This window comes from Grammomys surdaster, unplaced genomic scaffold (assembly GCF_004785775.1).
Source record: "Grammomys surdaster isolate TR1022 unplaced genomic scaffold, NIH_TR_1.0 414, whole genome shotgun sequence".
NCBI classification, from domain to species: Eukaryota; Metazoa; Chordata; class Mammalia; order Rodentia; family Muridae; genus Grammomys; species Grammomys surdaster.
In genome coordinates this window covers 395,216-408,444 of record NW_021604833.1, presented here as the reverse complement: position 1 = coordinate 408,444, position 13,229 = coordinate 395,216, and the positions used below count along the sequence as shown (strand labels likewise).

Genomic DNA, 13,229 nt, shown 5'->3' with positions numbered 1-13,229 from the left:
GGAAAGTAATCCTCTTTCAACAAACCCTAAAGAAGGTAGCCCTACAATCATAATTCCACCTCTAACAACAAAAATAACAGGAAGCAACAGTCACTTTTCCTTAATATCTCTAAACATCAGTGGACTCAATTCCCCAATAGCACGACATAGACTAACAGACTGGATACATAAACAGGGCCCAGCATTTTGCTGCATAAAGACAATGTACCTCAGTGACAAAGATAGACACAGGGTAAAAGAGTGGAAAAAAATTTTGAAGCAAATGTTCCCAAGAAACAAGCTGGAGTAGACATTCTAATATCGAATAAAATTGACTTTCAACCAAAAGTTATCAAAAATGATAAGGAAGGACACTTCATATTAATCAAAGAAAATATCTACTAAGATGAACTCTTAATTCTGAACATCTATGCTTCAAATGCAAGGACACCATCAATCATAAAAGAAACGTTAGTAAAGCTCAAAGTACACATTGTACCTCATACAATAATAATGGGAGATTTCAACACCCCACTCTCAGCAATGGAAAGATCATGGAATCAGAATCTAAACAGAGACACAGTGAAATTAACAGAAGTTACCAACCAAATGAATTTAACAGATATTCACAGAAGATTTTTTTGTTTTTGCATGTTATTTTTTTTATTGGATATTTTATTTACATTTCAGATGTGATCCTTTTTCCCCATTTCCCCCCACCAAGGAACCCCCTGTCCCATCCCCTCTCTTCCTGCTTCTATAAGGATGTGCCCACACATACCCACCCACTTCCACTTCCCCACCCTTGAGTTTCTCCACACTGGGGCCTCCAGCCTACATTGGACCAAAAACCTTCTCCCCGGCCTATTTCCGACAATGCCATCCTCCCCTACACATACAGCTGTAGCCATGGGTTCCTTTCTATGTGCTTCTAGGCTGGTGATTTAGAGCCTGGGAGCTCTGGTTGGTTGGTATTGTTGCTCTCCACTTGGGTCCTCAAACCCTTTCAGCTCCTTCAGTCTTCTCTCTCACTCCTTCATTGCGAACCCCATGATCAGTTCAATGGTTAGCTGTGAGCATCCACCTCTGTATATGTCAGGCTCTGACAAACCTCTAAGGAGACAGCTATATCAGGTTCCTGTCAGCATGGACTTCCTGGCATCCACATCAGTATCTGCCTTTGGTGACTGCACATAAGATGGATACCCAGGTGGAACAGTCTCCAGATAACCCCTGTTTCAGTTTCTGTCCCATGCTTTGCATTTATATTTGCATACACCTTCTTCTCAACACCTCATGGTACCTTCACCAAAATTGACCATATAATTGGTCACAAAACAGGCCTCAACAGATACAGGAAGATAGAAATAATCCCATGCATCCTCTCAGATCACCATGAACTAAGGCTGGTCTTCAATAACAACAAAAACACAGCAGAGAGATCACATACACATGGAAACTGAACAATGCTCTACTAAATTGTAAGTTGCTTTTAGTTTTATTTTATATGTGGGTATTTGGTCTGCTTGTGTCTGGACACTGTATACTCTGAGACCAGAAGAGGGCAGCACATACTTCACAATGATATTTATCAACCAGTTAGTTTGGGGACTGGGACTCCTGTCTACTTTAACAATACCCAGTTTATTTTAACTGCTAGGCTGTCTACTTGACAAGGTTTTTATTTAATTGTATTTTTGTACATGTTCAGTAAAATATACTGCATTACTTTCCCCCTTTCTTATCTTATCCATTCCCAAATTCTTTCCAATATCTTCCTTGTTAAGTATGAAAAATAATGCACAAAATAACACAGAGATATATGAATAAAATCTGTTGTGTGCATTTATGTTGAGTGTGTATTTATGGTTTTATGGACGAATACTTTGCATTTAATAAGACATTAGGGAGCTCATTCCAGCCCTAGGATAATTTTTCACTTGTGGGAGATCTAATCCTGAAGTGACCTAGGTTGTCTTGGGCAAGAAACATGAAGAATAGAAATCTTAGGGTGGTAAAAACCTCAGCTAACACTTACTGGTATCATATTCCTGAACCTCTGGAGCTGCAGGGAAGTCTATTGATACTGGCCAAAACTAATCCCAGTCTGCCTTGTCTCTCTGGGCCAAGCATAATACCTTGCTGACCAAGTTTATCTTGGATGACTGTGAAATCCTGGTGTCTCCACTTTCGTAGCACCATGAATACAGACAAGTGCCACCATGTCTGGCTGAGAGGCTTCCATTTCATTTATTGAGTCATTAGAAATGCAGCATGAGTATGAAGAGAAGTTCTACATATCTATTCAGTAATGACTTAACACTCTGAGTCTGGGTTTTACTATCTATAGAATAAGGCCAGAACTCTGCCCTAATCCTTTGGTGACTTAGAACAGACATTATGATAAATGAAAACAATACTGTTCCTAGTTTGAAAGACATCAGAGTTTAAGACTGTAGGACTCCATTTCATGGTAAACTTCTGTTACTAGGGTTAAGACCACAGTCTTAGCTATCCTATCCAGATAGCCTCAGTCAGTTATCCTCATTTAGCCGTTAAAAGAACTGATTTACCTAGCTGTGACATGTCCACCTATAATGTTGGTAATCTGCAGGTAAGGTAGGCAGAATTCTTTGATGTTTTAGAACAGGTAAGGGTTTCAGGTCATCCAGAAACTCATAGTGAGAATACACTTTTAAATAAAACAACAACAAAAATTAATAAAAAAGAAAAAAAGGAAATGATTAATGAAAATTGAAAACAGATTAACATATTTGTTAATGACTAATTTGGAATAGAGAATTTTCTCCCTTTCTAAGTCTTTAACTGAAATTTAGCTCCTTTCTCCCGAGAAAAGTATTCAGTAAAAGAGTAAATATTTATAATGCAGAGAAGTCTTTATCTAGACGATTCAGTGATTTTTCAAGAATGAGATTCCAAAGAAAATTAAAAATTCATAGGGTCCACTGTTACACTAGATCATAAGCAAAGGGAGAGATGTGAATATCTCTTTAGAATATCCAATTCCTACCAGGCAGGCAGGTTATAGAGATGATGGGGTGGAGACTGAGGGGCTTTAAGATCTAAAGACTTAAAGACTTGGAGACTGCCTCATGAGGTATGCACAGTGCCAAGAAAAAAGTAAGGGAAGAATTGGACAGGACTGACACACCACAGCTGAGTGGCTACAGAGAGTACAATAGAAGGCAGCTGGTGTTCAGGTAAGCATTTCACTCCAGAGCCTTATCTTCTGGTTTCTTTTACATACAAAGATCACCCCTCCCACACACAATAGTTTATCCATAGTCCAGGGTTCTTTAAAAATATCTGACTTCTATAGTTTTAGAGTGACTTCTGTTTGAGGTCCAGAGTCCATTGATGACAGCTTGATGTTTCCTTTAATCTTTATATGACAATATATTTACAGTCTGAAAAGAAGGCAGTGTTTTCTGATGAAATATTTTATCTAAACTTATTTAAGCATCAGTGAGAAGGGTTAATGTGAAATGCCTCTGGTTAGAAAGTATGGCAACTTGACCTTGATTACTAAATAAAAATGGCCAAATATAGATCACACAAATACAATTGTCAAATGTCTACACACACACACACACACACACACATATATAACACACATATATACACATACATATATATATGCATACATAACATATATGTATATGTTTATGTGTATCTATATCTATATCATCTATATCTATCTATCTATCTATCTATCTATCTATCTATCTATCTATCATCTATCTGTCTATCTATCTATCTATCTATCTATCTATCTATCTATCTATCTATCTATCTCTTCAGGCTATGTTGTGAGATATAAAATTGTTGATTATTCTGTGTCATAACATGTTATTGCCCTGAGGAGAAACAATGGGAACAAAGCCACCAGAGTTAATCTAGAGACACTCTTCTCTGAAATATCATCCTAGAATAGAAGTTGTAGCTAATCTAGATATAATATGTCTCTCATGGAAGAAATTACTCTACACACTTAAAAGATTATTTTAAAAATCTTTTTAGTAACAGCCTATATTCAGCTCCAGTTAATGCTTAAAAATAAGACAAGTGAGAACAAAATTTTCACTGCACATATACCATCATTCAGAAGTCTCTTCTGTTTACAGGACCAAGGTTGAATTTTGAATAATTTAAATAGGGATATGAACCTGGAAGTCTAGCCATGGACACAGATAGAGATTGATAGAACAAATTAACCACCTTTAAGACCATAATATATGGTGTAAAAGATAGATTTGAAAATTTTTTTTCTTGTTTTGAAAGATGTTACCAATGCTACAACTCTTTTACTTGCAAAGGACAAGAAACACAAAGAGAGAAACCATCAAGTAAAAGTCATCTAACAGCATTGTTTACTGTTTTTTACTGACAACTCTGCTCTTCTATTTTAACTCTGAAATAAGGCATATTTTCATGCGGAGCATCCTGGATCAGAAGAAAGCCAGAGTTACTTCCAGTAGGAATAGAACGATGTTAATTTTAACTAGCTTTGAATGTTCTATGTCTCAGGCCTGTGACATCACTGTAAAGAATTACATTTGTTCAAGCTTTCATTTGATTTTATGTAAATGGTTGATTTGTCTGCCTGTGTTTGTGCACAGTAATCCCAGGAGTGAAAAGGGGGCATCAGATCCCTCCCTGAGATAGGTACCAACCAGGTAGTTTTGGGAACTCGACCTCTATCTACTATAACAATGCCCAGTTCACTTAACTACTATGCTATCTATCTGGTGACATTTTTATTTATAATTTATTCTTACTCTTCTTATGTAATATATTGCAATAATTTCACACTTCTTCATCTTTTCTTTATCTATTCCCAAATTCTTCCTTTCCAGTTTGTTTCTTGTTAAGTATGTGTGAAAGTGTATGTACAAATATATGAATAAAACCTACTGTGGGCATTTCTGTTGAGTGTGTACATGGTTTCATGGATGAACACTTTGCATTGGATATGCCATTAGGGAATTCATCCCAACCTAAGGATAATTTTCTGACTTACAGGAGATTCAGAACCTGAAGTCATCTAGGCTGTCTTAGACAGGAAACATTATCAAGAATAGAAAACTTAGAGTGGTAAATATCTCAGTAACAATTACTGGTGTCATGACTCTGAACTTCTGGAGCTGCAGGGAAGACTATAGATATTGGACTGAGACAATCACAGTCTGCCTTGTCTCTCTGCCTAGCATAATGCCCTGCTGACCATGTTTATCTTGGATGATTGTAAAATCCTGGTGTCTCCACTTTGTAAGCACCATGAATGTAGCCGTGCGCCACCATGCCTGGTTTAGGTGGCTTTCAACTGAATTGTAATTCATTAGAATTACAGAATTTGTAAGATGAGCAGTTCCACCTCAATATATTCAGAAGCAACTTAACTGTGTGAGCCTCAGTTTCACCATCTGCAGAATAAGGAAAAAACTTTGCCCTAGTTTTGGGGAATTATAACAGATGCCACAATAATCGAAAACAATATTGCTCTTAGTTGGAAGACAGTGGAGTTTTAGGCAGGGGGGGATGAATATGATGGGAGATTTCTGTTACTAGTGTTAGGGCTAGAGACTCTATACTAACTACCCTAACCACCTAGGCTGAACCATTCACCCTCATTAAGCAAGAAAAAAAAGTGTTATCTAGCATCAACGTGCCCACCTATATATAATAAGTGTTTCCTTCTAAGACTGAACTGCAGCAATACAAAGGAAGACACAGTAGTATTTTATATTCTTATTATTCAATTTCTCCTGTTTTTCTCCTTCCTTAGATGACAATCAGTTTACAATTTTAAACAAAGACTATTTTACTGATGTAGTCTCTCACATAATCTTATTTGAGTATCAGTGAGAAGAATCAGTGTGAAAGGTCTGTGGGGAGCAAGGCTGCCAACCTGACCTTTATATCCATGTAATGATGGCCAAAAGTAGAAGCCACAAAGTTGTCTTCCAGTCTCCACATATCTCTGGTGACCTAAAAACTCATCACCACATTATACATATTCTACAGACATCCAACTGTTAAAAAAATTAAAATAAGTAAATCTTATTGCACTTACATCATCTTACATCTGCAGATAATTTCCTTAGAAGGCAGTAGTTCAAGATGAAGTGTCAATTGCATAACTCACAGGGTCTAAAGAAGTGTGAACTGCCAAATAATGTATGCATACACATTGCATAGCAAGCTATGTTGTGAGATATACAGTTGATTGCTGATTATTTTTCATTATTACATCTGGATGAGATAGATGAATATGATGCTCTGGGTATACACATAAGGTATTTATGGTTCTTTTATTTCTGTCTATTAAGCATTCTAACAATAATATTATTAAAATGTGTTGCCCAAGCAGGATACATTGAGGCAGGCTGCTTAACAAACAACAACATCTAAAAGAAATTTGTAAAATGATGAAAAACAAAAAAGAGCTCAGCATGCTTTCACCAGCAACCTTACTGGAGAAGTATGATCACATTACCCTCATATTTAAATATACAATGGCCCTCTTAGAAGATGGGGATCCAACTCAATTCATTGTATCAAAAAATACCTATCACCAAGTAAAGTAGAATTAAAGATATACAGATGTCACAGAAGTAACTCAAGAACAGACATGTAAATGTTTTTGCCATGCATACAACAAACTTTAATATCTATTACTAATGTTTCAAAATACAAAGAACAAGTTCACTTGGTGATTTCTACCAAAATACTTGAGTAAACATGGGAAATAATTTACTTCCTTCAAAGCTATGATGATGAAGACATGAAACAAGATGCTTTCTTTGAAATTGAAACTACTGTGATGTTCAGTCAATAATCAAGTCTTTTACATGGACAGCATTTTACTCTTATATAAATTTTCTCTATTTCCTGACATCAAGATGATATAAAACACTTTAATATATTTAGATGGCTAGAGACATGGCTAACTAATTAATAAAAGTTCATTCCTGGGAACAAATTCAGATTTCAACATCTTCCTGTAACTCCTGCTATATGATCATACAACAGTTTAATTTCTTTTAAATAAGTATTCACATGTACATACTCACACAAAGACACAGACAAATCTGATAGTTAAAGTTAAAAGAAGTTGATGAACAAAGAAAATTATGCTCATAATTTGCTTCTTGTATAAGCATTCATTACTATAACCCAAGGTTTGAAGCATCTGAATGCTTACCCACATCATGAATTGGCTCATATAATAGAAAGCAAGCATAGAGGAGGACTAAAGGCAGAGTAATCAATCCTTCTCAGTTGGAAATGTCATTTGGGGAGATTTAGGAAATGTTCTCCTGCTGGAGAAAACATGTCACTGTCTGAACTTCAGAGTTTACATCCTCACACCCTGTCTAGTTCCCATACTCTCTTTAATGCTTTACATTGAGAATGTGAGCATTGAGACCTCTCCTTTAGTAGTCTTATATGACACTTGTTGCCCTTACACTTTCATGGAGATACCATATACCTTTAAAACCATAAGGCAATTTAAATGCTTTTAAATGTCCCCTTCATATTGAGGTTTGGTTTGTTGCTATGTATTGTAATGCTAAGTTCAGAACACTAAAACTTGATTGCCTAAGAGATAGACCACACACAGACCCAAGTGAAGCTATGTGACCTTGCTCTTAAGTTACTTCCAATTGGTGAATAAAGATGACAACAATCAATAGCTGGGCAGAAGAGACGTAGACATGATTTAAGTATACTGGACTTTGGGTCAGGTGAGGACCATAAGGAGGAGAAGAAAGTTGATAAAGAAAAACAACCTTAGGTTAGGTGAATAATAAAATAATGGCCATGGGTGATGACTAATTGGAGTTAAGAACAGCCCAGTTGAAACACAGAAAATTATATGATGAAATTATTGGGTGAGAAATAGACATAATATCCTAAAGAATAGATATCAGCCAATCTTTTGTGCTTATTAAGGCTTACTATAAATATAAAGGTTGTGTCTGTCTTTTACCTGTAAAATAGTCAAAGGTAAGGTAGACCTTAGTCATTTCATGATAGCAAGAGAAAAGGAACACATTATTCACACAGGGTTTCTCTCAAGGGTGTGTTCTTTTACGTATTCTGAGATATATTATGTTTAAAGATGACTGTGATATGCAAAGATCTACCACACTGTTTGGATCCATAGGGAATGTGTGTGTGTGTGTGTGTGTGTGTGTGTGTGTGTGTGTGTGCATGCGTGCGTGCGTGGCTGTCTGTCTGTCTGTCTTTCTCAAGCATGTGCTCCTTACTGCATTAGGAGGCAACTGTGCTGGGTGTAGGCTTTACCACAATGCTTATATTCAGGTTTCTTGCCAATACAAATGTGTTCATGACAATTAAGACTATGATCACATTCATAGGATTTCTCTTCAGTATGTTCACTTATACATTCACAAATGATGACATTGTAAAAAGGTTTTATCACATTCATTACCTTTGTAGGTTTTCTCTCCAGTATGTATTCTTTTATGCTTTTGGAGATGACTGTGTTTTGAAAAGGCTTTCTTATACTGATTACATTTTTAAAGTTTCTCTCCAATATGTCTGACAAGCCCATGGGTCAGTCAATGGGGTTTTCCAGAGAGAGAGAGAGAGAATGGGGATAGAGGGGCAAGAGACATGAAGAATGAAGCCAAGACAGGGTGTCTGATCAGGTCTCCTTTATTGAAAGGCAATTGTGGGTATATAAACACAAGCAGAGGAATGCAGCTGGAGACACTTTACCATGAAAGCCTTGCAGCTAGGAGCACTAAATAACAAGTCGAGAATTTGTCTGAGAAAAACAAGATATTTATCAGAGTGTGCTCAGTTGTTGTGGGCAGTAGAAAAACAAGTCTCTTGTCAGGGTATATAGCCCAAGATGGCTGCAAAGATGATAACTACTTTCTGCTAGGAATTGGCTCCCAACATATGTCGTCTTTTATGAATTTGTAGATTATAATGTTGAGAAAAGGCTTTGTCACATAGATTATATTTTCAGGGTTTCTCTCCAGTACGAATGCTTCCAAAACTTTTAAGATGAGTGAGGTTTGTAATTTTTTTCACATTAATTACATTTGTAGGGGTTTTCTCAATTATATATTTTATGTATTTTGAGATGATTATGTTGGGAAAAGGCTTTATCACATTGATTACATTTGTAGGGTTTCTCTCCTGTATGTATTCTTTTATGTATTTGGAGATTACTGACTTGTGAAAAGGCTTTATCACATTGATCAGTGTTTTAGGGTTTTTCTCTAGTATGAGTTCTTTATGATTTTGAAGAATACAATATTGTGAAAAGGCTTTACCACGTTGATTGCATTTGTAGTGTATCTCTCCAGGATGAATATTTCCATGACTTTTATGATGATTGAGATTTGTAAAGGCTTTATCACATTGATTATATTTGCAGTTTCTCTCCTGTATGTGTTCTTCCATGGCTTTTAAGATGACTGTGTTGTGAAAAGGTGTTATCACATTGATTGCATTGAAGGGTTTTCTGTCCAGTGTGTGTTATTTTATGTTGTAAAAGATGAGTGTGCTGTACATGTGAAAACTGCCGGGATATAAGAAGGCATTTCTACATTGATTGACAGGGTCAATCAATGAGTGTCATTGAGAAACACTTGAAGGGTTTCTCTCCAGAATTACTTCTTCCATGCCTTTTAAGATGGATGTGTTGTTCAAAGGCTTTATCACACTGATTACATTCATAGCATTTCTCTCTTTTATGTATTCTTTTATGCTGTAGGAGATGACTGTGCTGTACAAAAGCTTTACCACAATGATTACATTCATAGTGTTTCTCTCCAGTATAAGTTCTTTCATTTTTTAAAAGATGATTGTTGTTTGCAAATGTTTTACCACATAGATTACATTCATAGAGATTCTGTCCAGTTTGTGTCCTTTTATGTATTTGAAGACTCCTGTAAGGTGCAAAGGATTTGTAAGGACCCAGAAAGAGGACCTCCAACTCAAGTCCCGATCAGCATGCACCCAAGGAGACACGAGAGACTGACTTGATGCAAAATAGCAAAAGGCAGTTTGCTAACAAGGGCCCTTGGATTGAAACTCATCCCACGCAGGGGAGAGAATATCGATGAAGACCCCAGGAAGTTTAGAACTTTTATAGGAGGAGGCACAAAGGGGAAGAGAAAAGCGGGAAATTCTGGCGTGGTTACATATGATTGGATATTTCAAACATCAGCACTTTGCGTAAGCAATCATTTTGACAGGCTGGATGGCCCACTATTTTTGACCATGAAGCCTCAGACCTTCTAGGATAAACACCAGGTGGCCATTACTCACTTGGGCATGTTTAGACTGGTCAAGATATGTCTTTGGTTGTTTCTATATTTCTGGTCACCTCGTCCCTAGAGGGGCTTGATATTTTTATTATGGCTATTCTCAGCAAGCTCAGCAAGCCATCCTGTGGTCTTTGCCAAGTTGTTTTTAATTTTTACTCTTACAGATTCAACACAGTGAATAACTTCATAGGGTGTCTTTTCTGCATGAATCCTTTCATACCTTTGAGCATGACTGTGAGCATGTAAAGCAAAGGCTTTACCACATTGAGTATATTTAGAGGGTTTCTCTGCACTCTTACTTCTTTTGTTGGACCCTAAGATCCAACCTGGGGGACATACTCTCACAGAAACACCCACAGACAGGGGATTCGATGCAAAAGCAAGAGGTTTATTGATAACCAGTGCACTGGGGTTCCCCCACATGCAGACTAGAGGACTCCCGAGCTAAAGCTAAGAGCAATTTTTATACAAATTCTCTCAGAGTTGATGCAGGCAGTTTTACAATCACCTCATAGACAATAACCACAAAGGCTGACCTCAAACAGCTGTTTCCACCCCTGGTTTCTAGGTCACTCAGATTTGCACATTATCTTATAACAATGAGTGTCAGCTAAGTAGCTCCTGTGTACTCTGGTTTATTATGCTAAGGGCCCAGCTTCTTGATTACCTCTTATCTTGGGCCCTTCTCCTGGAATGTGTGTGTAAGTCTTTGGAATGTGCTCCTCCCAGGATGTATTACTGGGGCAGTTAATTTTAAGTTTAAACTGAGAGCTGAGATTCCTTCAATTTTAAGTTTAAACTGAGACCTGAGATTCTTTCATTCCCTATTCTTGTGGCTGATTCCAATCTTGGAATCACAAGTTGTCATCTCGGTGTACAGCATGATATTGTTGTCTAAACACAAGCACCTGTATGATATTAATATGATTTTTAACAAAGTTAACCAAGTGATTTATAATGTAAGGGCCCAAAGTCAGAGGCAGGAACAAAAATATCAGTTGTTTTAACAATGTAGAAGTCAAGGTAGTAAATTAAGTGGAGTTAGGAGTTAAACTGAGACTCAAACTATATCATTGTCATTGAATTTTTAACTATCTTTTTCCCACCCCTTGGATGGTCTCCAGTATGTACTTTTTAAATTTTCTACACCCTTAGGTAACACAGAAAAAGTAGCTGTCCCTACACATACATATACTGATGGTCCTGCTGTCGGCTTCTCTCATCTTGGGGGTACACATGTATGGGATTTCTCGCAGGACACTTCTCAACTTTGGGTGTATGCACCCTAAGCAGCATCCTCTAAGACTGTTTCCAAAACAGAGTTTAGATTCAAAAGTCCCTTCTCCCTGACAATTTTGTAATCTCCACCACCGTGTCTCTAGGGTGGGGATATCCCAAGAGTCAAAGCCTGCTGCTAACTTTACAGAGATCAAAACAAGATCTGGCAGCCAGGCACAAGGTGGGTGTTCCACTGTAGTGGACCAAGCCACATTTTCAGTGGCTAAGAATACTTGCCAAGTCACTTTTTTAAGGTTGTGTGGGGTGCTGAGGCTCAGGATGGGAGGGAAGATCCTTGTAGAACAGCAGGTGATCTTGAGCTTGGGGGGGGGGATTGCTCAGGTGTCTGGCTGCTCTCCAGTTGGCATCAGGTACAGGTGCTGGTCTGAGTTATGTGAAGTCAGGCAGGCACTTACTCCATCTACTTCAACAGAGGTCAGGATGGTCAACAGCACCAGGAAAAGCCTATTTTACTTTGTTTACTCGTGTGGAACCTCTGGGGTACCTGCATTATACAGATCACTAAGTGCAGAGCACAGTTTGTGGTGTCTGATCTGGAAAGCTTACAATTGAGCCGTAATATCTTTATTAGCCTGAAAAATCATTTCTGGTAGTAGGGGGGGTGAGTCAAAAGCTGGGGTCGAGGGAGTGGGAGTCCCACACAAGATGGGTGTTTTGGGCTTGGAACAGGGCCAGGACAAGGGGCACCACCTAGCCAGCAGCAGTTTCCAAGGACAATTTAGTTAAGGTCTCTTTTTAGGGTTCTTTCCATTCTTTCTACCTGCCCTGAGCTCTGGGGACAATATGAACAATGGAGCTTCTAATTAGTCCTCAATATCTCTGACTTACCTTAGAAACAAAAGCAAGACTGTTATCTGATACAATTACCTCGGGTACTCAAAACCTCAGGAAGATTTCTTCTAATATCTTCTTCGTTACCACAGTGGCTGTTTCCTGCTTGGTGGGGAAAGCTCCAACCCATCTAGAGGTAGCATCTACAAATACTAAAGGGTATCCATATCTTCCTGGCTTAACTTCTGCAAAATTGGCCTCCCAATATATTTTATGCTGTTCTCCCCTAGGTATTTTTTCCTTGTTTACTCTGGGCCTCATAAGCATTTGCTTGTTTGCATACCTTACACTGTTCTACTATTTCTCTGGCCCAAAACCTTGGGTCCATTATACATCTTAGATCCCTTGACTGCTGGGATGCACTTATCTCTCAAGAGTCAATTTTAAGGGGCAACTTCTCATACAACTGTTGGTTTGTTTTCTTCTCCTCCTCTGTATATGCAGATCTCCATAGCAGATGTCTCATATATTGTGTATCTCAATATCCTGTGGTCTGAAAATGCAACTGAGGCTTCATCCTCATAGCTTCAAGCATTGAACTAACCCAGTCTGTTCATTTGGGGCTCTGACTCTGCTGAACACAGATGTTTGGACCACTGCTGAATGGAAACCAAAGACCAAGCATGCATGACCTGAAATTTTGCATCATTCTTGTTTGTAGAACCCCCACAACCTGCGTGACCCTGCTGAGTTTGGCTTCTGAATTGAGATGGACTCCACCACAGGTAGACCACAGTTGCAGCAGGTTTTGAATGAAATAGCTAAATAGGACTAAGAACACTGCCT

General features: G+C 38.0%; 1 pseudogene; it reads right to left on the bottom strand.

Annotated features, from left to right (window-relative positions):
- LOC114632743 overlaps window positions 1-12,573 on the bottom strand; it is a 46,792-nt pseudogene extending 34,219 nt beyond the window's left edge.
- Between the last annotated feature and the right edge of the window lie 656 nt (window positions 12,574-13,229).